This window comes from Leptopilina boulardi, unplaced genomic scaffold (assembly GCF_019393585.1).
Source record: "Leptopilina boulardi isolate dan_hultmark-lab unplaced genomic scaffold, ZJU_Lbou_2.1 LbouV2_165, whole genome shotgun sequence".
Lineage (NCBI taxonomy): Eukaryota > Metazoa > Arthropoda > Insecta > Hymenoptera > Figitidae > Leptopilina > Leptopilina boulardi.
In genome coordinates, this window is record NW_026137713.1 from 3,329,783 (window position 1) to 3,346,128 (window position 16,346).

A 16,346-nucleotide genomic window follows, 5' to 3' on the forward strand; every position below is an offset into this window, starting at 1 on the left:
CAAAATTTATATAAAAGGTTCAACACAACGGAATTTTCGTTTCTTTTTTTTTTACAAGAAAAAAAAAAATTGATTCCCCATTTTCAAAGATAAAAATTCGAGACGGATATAAAATAAAATTCCATTATAAATTTCAAGTGTTATAATATTCGACCCAAATTCAATTGTCAGTTGACCTAATTTTTTCCTTTTTATATTATTTGAATTTTTTAATTTTAATCAAATTTTTATTTATTTAGCCCAATCTTTATCTATCTATATATATAAGTTTCAATTTTTGTTTGACTTAACTTTCATTTAAACTAATTTCTAATTTTTATATTCTTATTTGGCACAATTTTTTAATGTACAAAATTATTCGAAAAATTTAAATTGAGTTGTTGAAAAATAGAGATTTTTTTTTTTTTTTACCACAAATAAAAAAAATTTTAAAAAAACCGCAGAATCAAAGAGAGATGAAAAAAAAATAGAAATTGATCTGAATCATGAATGAAATTTAACATTATTCGGTAGCGAATTGATGCTTTTTAGGAACTATATATAAGGATAAAAAATCAAGAAAGAATGATGTTGAATTTGAAATTGAATGAAAGAACATGCGGTAGCAAACGCATAGAAACGCAACATTGAACTTGTAAGAGCTAACGAGATCAGTACTCTCATATATGTATATATATATATCCGGGGCTGGTGACTGCTTGTTTACTGATTGGCTTAAATCAACTCTAAGCCGATCCAATTCAATCCGTGGCTCGAGGCCAACAGCCCCTATATATGGTTTTTTTTTTTTTTTATTACCAAAAGACTTTTCAGCTAAAAGTTCAAATGCACCGATGATGCCCCATCTTATACGCACTATATTTACATTTTTCAAAATAAAAAAAAAAAAAAAAAAAAACCCCTGCAGGAAAAATGAAAATCCAAAGGTTCCAAACTAACCGCCGCCGTCGCCGCAGGATATAAATGTTCCACATTAGGATTAGAAATCAATTCAAGCAGGTAACGAATTTTATAGATGAGTCGATTTGTATTCATTACTCCCCTTTTTTTTTATGTATTCTGTAAATATTTCAAAAAAGTATTAATTAAAAAAAGTATTACATACATTTTCATTTAGCCTACTTTTTATTGAAACTTTTTTTTGAATATTCAATTAATCCAATTTCCATTTAGCCAAATTTTTAATTACAACGCATTTTCTAATTTTTATTTAATCGAGAAATTTTACTTTACCAAACATGTAATTTTAATTTTTCTCCACTGATCGAATTTTTAATTAAAATGAATTTCAAATTTAAATTGAAAAAGAAATAAATTAAATAAAAAAAAGGCAAAAATTCCTGACATGTGAATATATATATATCTTTAAGTTTAGATTGATGTTGACAGAAGTATTATTCATTTGAATGTCATTTTCCAAACGCCCTAATAATATGATATCCATTAGATTCAACAAGAGTCGACAACAAAATTGTTCGATTGAAGAATGACAGGGGCGGTATAGTTTGAATATATACTACCATTTCCTGGGGGTGTTTCGGGCGGGATAACTTGTATTCATAACCACCTTACATGGGGATCAATTGTGCCGACAAATTAACCGTGAACAATGATTTAAGGTCGATTTCACATGCACCTTATTCTCCAAAAAAAAAAGTAATAAAAATTCATCTCAACAATTTCAAAAATAAAATCCAAATATTTCTATATATATTGCAACAAAATTTTTCAAAAAATAAAATATTTATATTATTAAAAATACAAAATTTATCCCAAAAAAATAAAAATATTAAAAATTAAAATCTTTTTATTTATTATTCAAAAAAAATAAAAATCAGATCTCATATTTGATAAAGTATAAAAATATTTCGTAAACTTTTTTTTATTGAAAAATTGAATAAAACGAAAAATTGCAAATGTTTCAAGACACGATAAGATATCGTGTGAAATTTTTTTTATAAACACAAAAGTTGATATTTTTCCCACGCACTTTATCATCGATCAATATATGTATATATATATATATAATATAAAGTGTGAAAACGCCTTCCGAATTACACACCCACAAAAAAAAAATCACTTGTACACGTCATTAAAAGCAATTTTCCTCTTGCAATATTATACAATATATCTATCTACCTTGCGGGAAAAAAAAATGGAGAAAAAGAGTCGTGAAAGCAATGTGTTTCCGAGCCGTTTTCAAGGTATGTCAAAAGAAATTTAAAAAAAGGTACAACACAAATTTCATGGCAATTGAGCTCCGCCTATTGTGTGATACACAATATATATATAGTTATATGAGACCCGCACATATCCGGACAATTTTGACTTCTTTTCAAAAAAAAAAAAAAAAAATTTCTTGGTCATTTTATAATATAGCTTCCGCCGGCATCTTATATAAATCTCCACTGGCAATTTCATTCTTTCCTATTTTTCATCTCGTTTTTGAATGAAAAGTCAAAAAGACTGCGTGTAATGCGAGATGATCACTTCCTTCGTAATAAATAGTCTATATTTTATTATTGAGAAAATTTACAGTTTCGTTTTGTGATTATGTGGGAAAATGAAAATGATTCGAGTGCAACTGTAACAAAAATCAAATCTATGAAAATAGCAAAGAAAAATAGTAATAAAAATTAGTAAATAAAATAATAGTAATAAAAAACAATTGTAAATAAAACAATAAATAACATAATAATAAAAAATAGTAAATAAAATAATAATAAAAAATAGTAAATAAAATAATAGTAGTAAAAATTAGTAAATAAAATAATAGTAATAAAAAATAGTAAATAAAAAATAGTAAATAAAATAATAGTAGTAAAAATTAGTAAATAAAATAATAGTAATAAAAAATAGTAAATAAAATAGTAGTAAATAAAATAGTAATAAAAAATAGTAAATAAAATAGTAGTAATAAAAATTAGTAAATAAAATAGTAATAAAAAATAGTAAATAAAATAGTAAATAAAATAGTAGTAATAAAAATTAGTGAATAAAATATTAATAAAAAACAATTGTAAATAAAACAATAAATAAAATAGTAATAAAAAAAAACAGTAAATAAAATATTTTAGGTATTTTCAACAATGAAATGAATTAAACAATACGAAATTGTAAATTTATTTAACAATAAACTGAACCAAATTTTTCACTACTAATTTTCAATTTTTCTACATATTATTTTCCATCTTTTTTTTTTTAATATTAAACCATAATTATAAATTCCTAACGATTGTTTTATAAAATACAATTTCATTGAATTCGAAAAATAAAACTTTAAAAAAAAATGCCATTTTTATTGAATTTGTCAAATTGACAATTTTTGGGGATCTATTTTTTGAAAAGTAAAAGTAAATATTTTGTAAAAGAGACGCGCAACGTTTCTTTCATAAAAGCCAATTCTATTTTGATTATATACTATATTGAAAATGCAAAAATAGAAAATCACGTGGCTCGTGTCAAAAAAAAGAAGAACAAAATTGCAACAATTACTTGACTAAACTTTCCGAGTCTATATATATAATGTGTACAATGAAATGTCTACATGTGTTTATAAAAGCAAATAAGAAAGATTGTGGGTTTTTCTTTAAATTTACTTCTAAAATCTTTGAATAGGATCACACCAGGAGATCACCAGTGTGTCTAGGGTTGTAATCCTCAGGAACTAAGGACTAAAGCCACAAAATACCTGAAGACCTTTATTATATATATATATCTATACGAGAGATAAATTTAACGTCAACTATTTCACCCCCGGGGGTCCATTCACGCCACACAAGCGTGCCGAACTCGCTTTTGAATATTATTATATATATATACATGAATTTCCCTAAAAAAAGGAGCAAACAGATGAATTTTTGTGAAAAGAGTTGGTCGCTTATTATTCTCACTATTTTTTTTATCATATAAAATAATGTGTGTCACTCTTTCCTCTTGCAACAAAATTTATTTTATTTCTTTTTTCCATTCAATTTCAAATTTTTATTCAATTATCTTTAAAAAAGAATTAAAAATAAAAATGGAATTTCGTGACATTATTTTCATTTATATAAAGACTATTTTATTATTATTATTATTATTATTGATAATGACTTGTCCATTAACATTTTTCTTTCAAGTGCATTGAACGAAATTTCTTTTTAAAATTATCATTCTTTCAATTCAAATGTATAACGGCATTATTTATAGTTAATTAAATTATTATCCAAATTATTTCCCATAGAATTTTTTGCTGATATAAAAATTTTTTCAATTAATTAATTATTAATTAACAAAGAAGATTATTATCAAAATATTTATTTAGAAATAGAAATTTTATTTATCTAGAAATTCTTTTTTTAAAAAACTAATTTTTTTGTATGCGTTTCAAAAAAAAAAAAAAAAATTAAGAATTAAACTAAATTTTCATTTTTGTCATTCAAAAGAGAATTTTCCAAATTTTTTACAAAAATTTTTGTTTTCCATTAAGAAATTTAAATTCAACTGACCAAAAATTGCAATGAAAATTCGAATTTTTATATGTAATCAAATTAGTTTTTATTAAATCGTGTAAAATGTCAATTTGACTTTATAATTCTCATTCTTTTTTCTTTTTTACTTTTGTAAAGACATCTTGTTTGATTTAATTCGAAATGAAACGTATAACGAGAGAAAAAATAAAATTTCTATTTTCTTGACAGAAAATGACGCGTGTCATCGTTATATGACATTATGACGAGTTTGCAAATGTTATATGGCAACATTTTAAACTGGTAAACATGCATAGAAAATGGTAACAAAGGGCGTGACCTAGGCGGAACACATGTCCAAACATTAAGCACAATGTCCTATATACCGGTCAGAATTATTATTGTCCCCCTCAAAATGTATATGGGTATATAAATAAGGCAATGGCAAAATATGTTTGCAATGCGTTACACGGGCATTCAGCTTTGTGAAATGCTTTGGGTAAAAGCTATATATATACCTTAAATATATCCAAGAAATGGCCACGCACTGTCCTCTTGCTCTTAAATTCAAAAAATACAAAACGGCGCCGAAAACTTGATGACATTAAAAAAAGAGGGAACACCTTTGGAATTTTCTGTTTGACGCGAAATAAATATTATTTTTATTCCTTAAATTTTTGAATTGAAAAAAAAGTCGGAAAATAAATTCTTGTTAAAGAATTCAGTTAAATAAAAAATTCGAATTCAATATGTGAACTTTGATAAAATACTGCTAAATGAAAATTTTTTTTTCTTTATAAATTCGGCAACTAATGAAATTGTAATAAATTTTAGAGCTTATGAAAAATATATATTCTGAGCTTATAAAAATAATATATTCTTAAAAATGTATAATACCTGATGGGACAATGTATCAATTACAACATTGAATTGAAGCCAAGAGTTCCTCTGATAATAGTCATGTCCTTTTTTTTCTCAACTTTCTTTTTTTTTCCCCTTTTTTTCAAATATACTTTTCATTATCATTCTCTCTCTCTCTCTGCCTCTGATCACCTTTCACAGCCATCCTCCTCCTTCGTTATATACCTTGTACCAACGATGAGCCATGGATGTTATGTGGGTCGTTTCGTCTCATCTCATCTCGTTCCGTTCCGTTCCAGGCCGGGCGAGAGAGCTCCGACTTACGTCAATATTTGACTCAAACACGTTAAAACAATACCCGGTCCCGTACATATATATATATATATATATATATATATATATATATAGCCAAGAGTCGTTTCAATGAGCTTCTCGGAATTTTATCTCCGCGTCAGAAAATGCCTAACGACTTCACGCTCAGGAAATTTCGGATGATTTATACATATACCTCTTTCATCTATATATATATACTTGAAAAACGTGTCTATCTGTCTGTCTTGCACGGAAATCTCGGACCGGAAATTTCTCTAAATTTATTAAAGTTGAGACACTATATTTTTCCCAAAAGTGATGTAACTACATTTCCTCTATGTGTGATATGATATTTTTCCTTTGTAATCGAATTTCTGAAAACAATTAATATTTATTAAAATTCAAATTTTTTGAAAATAAAATTTTATTAATTAAAACTTTAATTATTATTTTAATAATAAAACAAAAAAAAAAATTTTTTTACGTTTATTTATAATTATAATTTTTTGTATTATAATAATAATTATAATTATAAAAATACTTCTTCTATCAGGAAGTAATTAATAAAAAAAAATTTTTTATGAATTTTTTGATACTACGAGTATTAAGTAATTTATTTCCCTGAAAGAAGCAAAAGTCAGGGACATAATTGAACAAAATCGCATCTCTTTTCTCGATATTTAAGAAAGGGGATGAAAAGCATCTTTGGATTTGTAAACCGCTTTAAGTCTCATAAAATCTCATAACCTCCGGGGCTAAAAGGGTCTTTCTCTCTCTTGGCAAAAATTCCCCTGTCGAAGTTTATTTTCAGGATCTTTCCTCCTCATCCCTTGTGTTGTATTGAAAATTTTTTTGAAATTATATTCACAAACTAAAAAGATGAATAATACATATTTGACACTTTTTTCTTCTTCTTCATCATCATCGTTAGTTTTTTTTTTTTTTTTTTTTTTCTTACAGCTCGTGTCCTTTATAAACGAAATTTGTTAAAGGAATTGAAATGATGTATATATAGTATACAGGAGAAAGAGAAAAAAAGAGAAAGAGAGAGAGAGAGAGTGGGAGAGATGTAATTCACGTTTCCTCGGCTCGTCTTCAAAAGACTCGGAATATATTGTCCTGCAATGCAAACAGTCCCAGACACATTCGGTGTTCCACTTTACTTCGAGTCTGGTAAGACGCCTCGTGTGTTTGCCCACAGGCAAATGTGTTTCCTTAGGCTGTCCGAAATGTTTGGACGAGCCCAGCACCAAGTACTTGTCAATTCGACGTAACCAATCAAGAGCACGGCTTTAAAAAAAAAAAAAAAAAAAAAAGATAGAGAGGAAACGAACTCAAAAGCCGAGACTTCAACAAAAATTCAAGAGTTTACCTTTAATGGATTAAGTCTCTCATATATATATTATTATATTTATAGAAAATCTAAAAAAAAACCTTTCAATCCCCATTTTCTTGTTTATTGCTTTTACTACGTTTCAATAAAATCTCGAAACATTTTTCGATTAAAAGATTTTCAACACTCAAAAAACGGTATCATTTGGAAAATTTGTTTTTTTTTTAAATCCCTTAGATGTATTTCTTTTAATCAAAGCGGATTTTATGAATTGTTTTGCTAGAAAAATAATCCTTTTAATGCAGGGAAAAAAAGAGATTTTTTTTTGATCAACAATAATATTGAGAAAAAAAAATTACTTGAGAATTTAATTGAAAGAAAAGTATATTAAATTTTTTAAATTATTTTGCGAATTATCCAGTATATATAATTGTATATTTACTATAATTATTATAATTAATTACAATTGAATATTAAGAATAATTTCCATTTAATAGAAATTTTTCGATTTTTATTATACAGCAGTAAATCAGTAGAAGATATTTTTAATTTAAAAAAGTTTTTACATAAAATTTTTATTTAATCAAAATTTTTGAAAATTGTCAATAAAATGAGAATATTCATTTTAATTTTTAATCAGAAAAAAAAGAATTGATAGAATAATTAATTTAACGGCATAATTAAAAATTTAGTATAGAAATTCTATATGTTAAATGAAAAAAAATGTGAAATATAAAAATTTCCCTTTTCCTTTATTAAAAGTATTTGTTTAAATAAAAAAAAAGCTGCCAAATGAAAATTCTGCTGAATAAAAAATTATATATACCTTTATAATGGAAAATTCGGATTAAATAAAAAGTAATATTAAATTGAAAAATTTAGTTCAATAAAATTTTTCCTAAATGACAATTATCAAAGTATTAAATGAAAATTTCATTAAATAATAATTTCATTAAATAAAAATTTCATTTGATAAAAATTACCTTAAATGGAAATTCGGTTAAATATATCAAATTCTGCTAAATGATAATTTCCTTTATATGAAAATTCGATTTCTATAAAAATTTTATTATTTAACCGAATTTTTATTTTAAGAAAATAAGAGTGGGATTTATCAAAATTTTTATTGTCGAGAATATTTGTTCAAATTTTTATTTCCCATATTTATATCATTGACGAGATTTTTATTTAAACAAATTCTGATTCAACAGAATTTGTTATAAAAATAGAAATATTAATATTTATAAAATAAATAATAGAAAAATTGAAAGTGAAATAATTCTAATTTATTCAAAAATAATTTCTAAACGACATTGAATAACAGAATTTTTGATTTTCTATTTTAAATAATTTTTATTTCGACGAAAGTAATTTTGAAACATAAGCTTCGCTCAGCAAGTTCCGGGACTTGCATGCGGTATCCTATTTGGAACGAGATAGATTGTTACCACGTATATATATATATATATATGTGTGTGTATTAACCAGGCATGCAGGTTGGTTGTATGTGGAGGTATCTGCACCAGGTACATACCTTTGCATGAAACAACCCTGTACCCTAAGTACACACAAGTATATATATACACACAGGATGGTGAAGTCTCTCTCTCTCTCTCACCCTCTGTGTTGGACTATATATATACACGGACAGGATAGCGGAATATGGGTTTGGTGGTGGAGGCGGTGGCGGCAACTCGAACCAGAGAGCCAGAGGGTCGGGAGAGAAATTGAGAGAGAGAGAGAGAGAGTTAGGTGTAATATAGAGAGCGGCTAAAGGCGGACGTAATTTCCTGCCCGCCTGACAACGTTGCAAACATGTTTGCAATCCTAACACATACAACCTACTTAGAGCCTACATGTGTCTCTACAACAATGTACCAGGCGCAACACACACAGGAATCGAACCACTGATGTATACGTGTATATAATCCGGCCCGTAACGTCTATTGCAGAGAGCCGAAGGCGCTTTGATCGAAATATACGAAAAGGGAGGATGAGAAGGAGGTGGAGGCATCAAGAAGAAAGAGGAAATTCTTGATAAAATCCTCTCTCCTAGAAAGAGAGAGAAAGAGAGGATAAAATGAAATTTTTCAAAAAAAAATTTCAATTTAATTTCAGCTGTTTTGAATTCATTTTGAAAAATAAATTTTGGATTTCGAAATATTTATGAATCAAAGCAAGAGGAACATATATATATATATATATATATATATATATAGTCCTTTTTGGGGACGTGCTCGCACGTTCCAAGGACCTCCTTCTTCAAATAATGAGTCACTGAAACAACATTCAAACTTTCAATCCTCAATATATATGTGATTGATCACTTATCAAAATTGAACAACTATAGCTTTCCATTTTTAACAAAAATCGAATCCAATAAAAAATATTAATTAAAAATTTCATTTTAAATATATTTTATTAGAAATATATATTAATATATTTTTTAAACGAATTTTCATTTTTCGAATTAGCAAAATTAACTAAAATTTTTGGCTACTGAATTTTTGTTTAGTATAATTTTTAATTTTACAATCATTTAATTTATTAACTTTTTATATATATATATTTAAGGGAATTTTAATTTAATCGAATTTCTCATTCAATTGAATTTTATCTGTTTTGAATTTTTTAATGTCAAAAATTCCAATTCACCGAATTTTTAAAACGTCAAATGACCATCGATTGTTTGTTCTGTCATTTGTAATTTCGGACAAATAAAAATTCGGTGAATTAGAATTTTTATCATTTAAAAATTCTTATTACTTTTAAAATTCAATATTGAATGAGAATTCTGCTAAATATACGATTAAATTAAAATCCCCTTAAACAAAATGTTACGTAAATTAAATGAATATAAAATAAAAAATTCTGCTAATCAAAAATTTTGTAGCTAAAAATTTTGTTAAGTTAAAATTTGTATAAAAAAAAATTTTTTCAATTGCAAATTTGAAAAATGAAGATTCGTATAAAAAATAATTATATTTCTAAAAAAAAAATATATAGTTTAATATAAAAATTTTAATTACTGATTTTTATGGAATAATCATTATAGCCCCGGGCGGGTGAATGTTGTGAGAGTGGATTTAAAATTAAATCGACACGTTTCTATTGATATATAGGGTGAACTATATATATGTACATTATTGTATATAGAAAAGAGGGGTTGAAAAATTATGAATGTCAACTTACAATAATACCAGTGCTAATGCCGTCGAAAATGCAAAACATCACATCCAATAGTGTTGTGTTTCGAACCTGCCACTTAACATTGTTTTCCTTTTCGAATACCAAAGATGCGACTTTTGTTTTCTCGTGCGCGCAAAGGGAATTCCCGGCATAAGGGAGAAAAAATACACCATCGAGAAAGGGGTGCGCCAAACGTTCTTTATTGTCTTGAGTACCTGTAAAATAATAATAAATTTCAGTTCATTATATTTCAAGAATAAAAAATATATTCAATTTCATATAAAATACAAATTTAAATCAGAAAAGCAAAAAAATTTGATTTTCAATATATTTATTTATATTTTTTTTTTAATAATTTCTATATATATTTAATAGAATTTTAATTAAAGAAAAATTCGAAAAAACATAAAAATATCCTGTTAAATGAAAATTGAAGAGAATTTTTCAAAAAGATTTCTTGCTTTTTTTTATTTATTTATAATCTATTTTTTTACATTCTATTTAACATAATGTGCGAAAATTCTTGAGTATAGCGCAGCAAATGCGTTTATATATGCGCGCACATATACATTATAAGCTCTCGTCAGAGCGATTATATTTATATGAGGGACCGGGCTATAAAACAGGGTCTAAATTCTAAGGGCTTTGGGCAAATATCGTTATCAACAGAGAGGCAGTGATGAAATTCGCTATTAATAGTGCGCCGTATCACACACACACACAAGGAGTTCACGCGCGCAGTGCTAACTTGGCACGAAATATTGCAATAAATAAATTTTGCAAACTAGCTGATAAGAAAAAGATTCGAATTAAAATTCTCAAATGTAAAATCTATCTTTTTTAAATAATAATTAAAAAAAATCTAATTTATGAATTTTCGAAATATATTATTTAAGGAAAATTAAAAATCTCTCGAATTCAGTAAAATCAAGTCAGTTGCAAATTTTGTTTAAATAAAAATTCAAACAATCACGAATTTGGCTAAATAAAAAATTAAGTTGAACAGCAAATTCGGTTAGATAAAAATTTGATCAACCTCGAATTTGACTTAATAAAAATTAGGTCAATTGAAAATTATGCTAATTGCAAATTTGGTTAAATAAAAATTCGGTCAATTGTAAATTCGGCTAAATGAAATATTTCGATAAATTTGAAAATAGAAACTTTTAGTTTTAGGTAATATTCAATATAAATAGTAATCAATAATAATTGACAATAAATATTGTACTATAAAAAAATAATAAAACTAATGAAAAATGGCTGACAATATTGTCGACAAATTTTAGTGGGAATCTAAATATAGGCAATATCGGTATGTCGGTGTGCCAATACCCCATGGTTGAGTGACTGGTGCTGATTGATGTTGGCAATGTTTGACTAGAGGGTTGTTTCTGCGCTCTGCGCAGCTTCCCTATGGACCCAATAAGCACCTCACTCACATGAAAGATTACACAAGTGTTGTACTTTTATATATATATATATATATCCAAAAGATGAGACCAACACAAACTAACACGTCAATTTTGAATGTATATGAATACCCATCAGCGTTTCTTTTAAAAGGACGTAGGCCATTGTTTACACTAAACTGCATCCCGTCTGTCGTGACTCTTTTTTTTTTGCGTCTTTCTATATCTTATTCTATCAAAAAACTCTCTGGGGACACTATCAAAATTAGCAGAGATAAAATTATATAGCAAAAAAAAATCTTATCCGCAATTAAATCAAAAAAATTTTAACTGAAAAATAATATATAGAAATAAATAATAATTATAAATATATATTTTTTTTTTCAACGAATTAGACAAAATAATAATTTAATTATGTTTTTTTTTCTTCAACAAATTTGAAATTATTAATAAATAACATATATTGTTTTTTAAGTTTGCGGGAAAAATTAATAATTCTCCTCTATTATTAACGGTGGAATTTTATTATTTGCGCGCGTTTTTAATTTAACCGAATTCTTATTAAGACGCACTTTTTATTCAATCGAATATCTCTGCATCTGTATTTTCATTTAAGCGAATTTTTTTTATTAATTAAACGAAAATTTAGTCAGATTTTTTTTTTTTTTTTTTTTTGCGAAACCCAAATTTTAACGAATAAAAAATTCGTAATTAAAAGTTACTTTATATTTTCCCTCAAATAATTAAAATGTTGGAAAAAAAAATTTGCTCTTTTATCCGAAACAATAAATTAATAAATTCTTTAGAATTTTTTTTTTTTTTTTGGTTTGCTATTAATGTGTAATAAAAACGGTGGTAAAATTGAACATTTACAATGAGTCGGATTGAGTTACGAGGAGAAATGAAATTTACAGGGTGAAAATTCAGTTAAAATCGCGTGCGCACATTAAAATTGAATTGAGAGAATGCGCGTTTGGAAAACATGAGCGCGACGCGTTTATATATGTATATATATATAGTCGAAAATTCATTAATTATAACCGAGTGTAGCTTAACGTTAAATAGTGTAGGTCGCGGCAGCACAACGAATATTTTAATCTACTTAAAAAGCCATCCGTTTGAGTGTAATTATCATGGATGAAATTAAAATGTCGCCGGTGTGCTACTATACTGTGTCCGCGTCGTGCGTGTTTGTAGTCACATATATATATATATGTGACTACAAACTCTCTGTTTACCTGCAAATCTAACTAATCTAAATGGTAATGCAACGGGATTACGATACATTCCAGCTTATATATATATATATACTACATTTTGCCGACTGTTTGATGAATTTTAACTAAATGAAATTCCCGTCACTTTTATTTTTTCCCTTTTTTCAGATTTTCAATTTTAACCAAAATTTAATTTAATTATTAAAATTCAAGTTCCTATTTTTTGAATAAGTAATTTTTTTAATTTAATAATTCATAATTAAATACATCCAAAAAAATTTTTTATTTCGGATAAATAAAATCTAAACAAAATAAAAATATATTTGTTTCTATTATAATAACTTTTTATTTGTTTCAAGTTAATTTTTTTATTTAAATCAAATAAAATTTATATGAAACAAATAAATATGTTTTACTTGACAAATACAAATCTTTTCTCTGGATGTATATATGATTATTAAATAAATATTTTTGAATAAAAATTTAGAAAATCGAAAAATTCGCCAAATTCCTCGAATTTGAAAATTCTTTTAAAAATTAAAATATACACCCAGATTTATTTGAACCAAATAAAATATATTTGAGTTAAATAAACGTATATTTGTCTCAGAGCCTATACTAACTTATTTATTTGGCGTAAATAAAAATTTTAATTTGTCAGAAATAAATTTTTCTTTGGTTCAAATAAATTTTTTATTTCAATGAAATGAAATATATATTTGCAACAAATAAATGAGTTAGTAGGCTCGGAGACATATTTGTCCATTTCTCTGATACATATATATTTTTTAAAAATAGAATTTGAATTCCTTTTTTTTGAATTAGTGTTTATAATTTGATTTGAATAATTAAAATTCAATAAAAGTGCGAGGAATAATAATTACCATGTAGCAAAATAATAAGTTTCATCATTGAATTTTGTTCGCAAGTTAAACATCGCAGTAAAAAGTGAATCCGCAGTAGAAGCGCATTTACAGGATTGCGGTTGACTGATGGAGAATATATTTCCCTCTGTAACAAAAGTAAGATCACTGTAGATTAATCAGGCTAATGTAAAAAAAAAAGATTATTCAAATTAAGAAAATTCTTGATATATTATTATCATGCATTACTCTAAAAAAAAAAAATTTTTTTTTTAAGGAAAAGCATTTCTATTCTTCATGAGAATTATAATTAGTAAAAAATTATTTTTAAAAAAAAAGCAAATATTTCTTTCCAAATTGCAATTTTTTTTGTGAAAATTATAAAATTCCAAATTGTTAATTTAAGAGAAAATAATATTTTGATAGAAGGAATTTCAGTGCCATTTTATAAACGAGGCACACCCGAGAAGAGAGAGAAGGTGGAACGAGGTCGTACAAATGGCGGCGATCGAACTTGGGTATATACGTGAGAGACCTCGAGGTTGGGAGTTCCTCGAAGAATGCAGCACGCATCGGCTTGGTGCAGCCAATTTCAATATTTACAGAAACTCGTAGGTAACGTCCGTCCTACGAAATCACCGGTTAAAGCGAAAAATATATATTCTCTCTATAAGACAAAATGGTCGTTAAAGTTACAAAACGACTGTACATTTATAGGGTTATTTTTTTTTTTTCTTTATACACCTTTTGCATACAAGTTTTTTTTTTTATTTTTTTTCTAGAGAATTGGCCTTCATTCTTTTTTAACGACATTATTATCTTTCACAAATACATATATATACTTTGATTCTATACATAAGAAAAATAAATGAAAACTTACGTCACTTTTTTTTTCAAGTATATATTCTTTTTATCATTTTGCATAAATAAAAAAAGAGAGACGCGTTTTGTTATCTTTCCTCGTCATATATTTTTAGTATGAAATAAAAAAAAAAAAAGAAAATTACTGAATGTAATTTTTTTTATTTTAAAACTTAAAAATTTTGTTAGAATTTTCAATTTTTTATATTTAGCCGAATTTATTTTTTATCCTTTCGAAATATTTCATTTTAAACGAATTTGTAATATTTAATTTTAATTTTGCAGAATAGTGTAATGTAAAATCTAATATTCTGAGAAAAAGAAGTGAAGAAGAAAATAAAAAAAAAATTGCAGCAGGTGTAATAAAGGTGATAAGTCATATATAAATGTGCATTATCGAGATCAGGTTAGTAACATATATATATATATATATATATATATATGGAAGCGGAAGTTGTGCTCTGGGCTCGGTTGCATTATCGAATGGCCACACAGGCTAGCCCCTACATATAGTCAACATGTCCTGCGCATACAAGCTGGCATGTTTCGTGGCGGCTGAATATATACTGTATATTGTGTGTGCTCATAGATTTTCAACAGAGAGAAGATTGAAATTCTCATTTAATGGATGTGAAACTGCGAAAATTTTAATTAATTCCAAATTTTTTTTCCCTCTTCATTTGTTTTTATAAAGATGAGTGATATAATAATTCAAGTTTTACATCATAATTATAAACTCACGTTCATTATTCGCTATATATATAGGCAAAGAAATATACAATTTTTTAACTCCTCTTTATATATAATTATATTTGAAAGAATTTTTCAATTAAAAAATTTTTCAAAATTCAATTTTTGTATCGAAGGCGTGGAAAAAATTTTAGCAAAAGAAAAGAGAAAAATCTGTAAGGAATTTAAGTATAAAATATAATTCGACTAAAAGTGGGAGTATATATATATATGTTTTATAAATTAAAAAGAGAAGAAAAGAAAACTAAAATACGTGTATATAAAAAAAAAAAAAGAAAAGAGAATAAAGAGAGCGCATATGAAAGAGAAAAAAATGAGTGAATAGATCGTAAAACGATAATGGAAATTGGCTCGATAATAATTAAAGTTGTCACACTTTTGGGTCATACAAAAGTGAGTACATCGAGAGAGGCGTGAGTGGTTGTAGCTGGATCGGTTCAGACGAGTCGAGTCGAGTCAGGTTGAACTTCGCAAAGGTACCAACAGGGCGGTCGCAAATATTGATGTTTGGCAAAGACTAGCCTTGATCCGTGCCTCTTTCTCTCCCTTTTTTTTCCCTATCTACATCTTTCTCGTTTTTTCTCTTTCTTTATCTCTCTTTCTCTCTCTTTCTCTCTCTCTTTCTCCTCTTTTCCTCTCGTTTCCTCTCTTTTTCCCTATCGTTCTCCCTTCTTTTCATTCTTTTTTTCACACATACCTCTTTCTCTCTCTCCTGCTATATATATTCTTTGTCCTTCTTTCTCGTCAGCTTCATCGAATGACACGCTCTTTTATCCCGCTAAACCAAAATGAGATGTCAGCCAGCCTCTGCTTTCCTCACTTCTTGTCTCTCTCTTTTTTTTTCTCCCCCTATAACCCCTTAGCGGGATTCGTTTGCCATTTCGTATTATATGAGGTTACATCCCTGAACCCACTAAATGTCCTATTTGTTTCCACTTGAGTCAATGACAACAATCTCAAATTCGCAAACAGTTGAAAAAAAATTCCTTTCTCCGTCTCCAATCGCTCCCTGTAAAAAGAAAATTTAATTTAGATATTTAAAAACAAAATTACTAAATGTTTCATTCGGCTAAATGGAAATTTGGTTAAATGAAAATTTA

At 26.7% G+C, this 16,346-nt stretch overlaps 1 long non-coding RNA gene across 1 annotated transcript in view; it reads right to left on the reverse strand.

The window, feature by feature from the left end:
- The window catches only part of LOC127277122 (uncharacterized), a 79,051-nt gene that overhangs the window by 19,474 nt on the left and 43,231 nt on the right, over positions 1–16,346 (reverse strand). The window contains exons 7-10 of the long non-coding RNA XR_007842323.1: positions 15,944–16,255; positions 13,657–13,783; positions 10,150–10,361; positions 5,349–5,998 (exon numbers count right to left, since the gene is read on the reverse strand). This is a non-coding gene — a long non-coding RNA (uncharacterized LOC127277122). The remainder of the gene's footprint in view (positions 1–5,348; positions 5,999–10,149; positions 10,362–13,656; positions 13,784–15,943; positions 16,256–16,346) is intronic.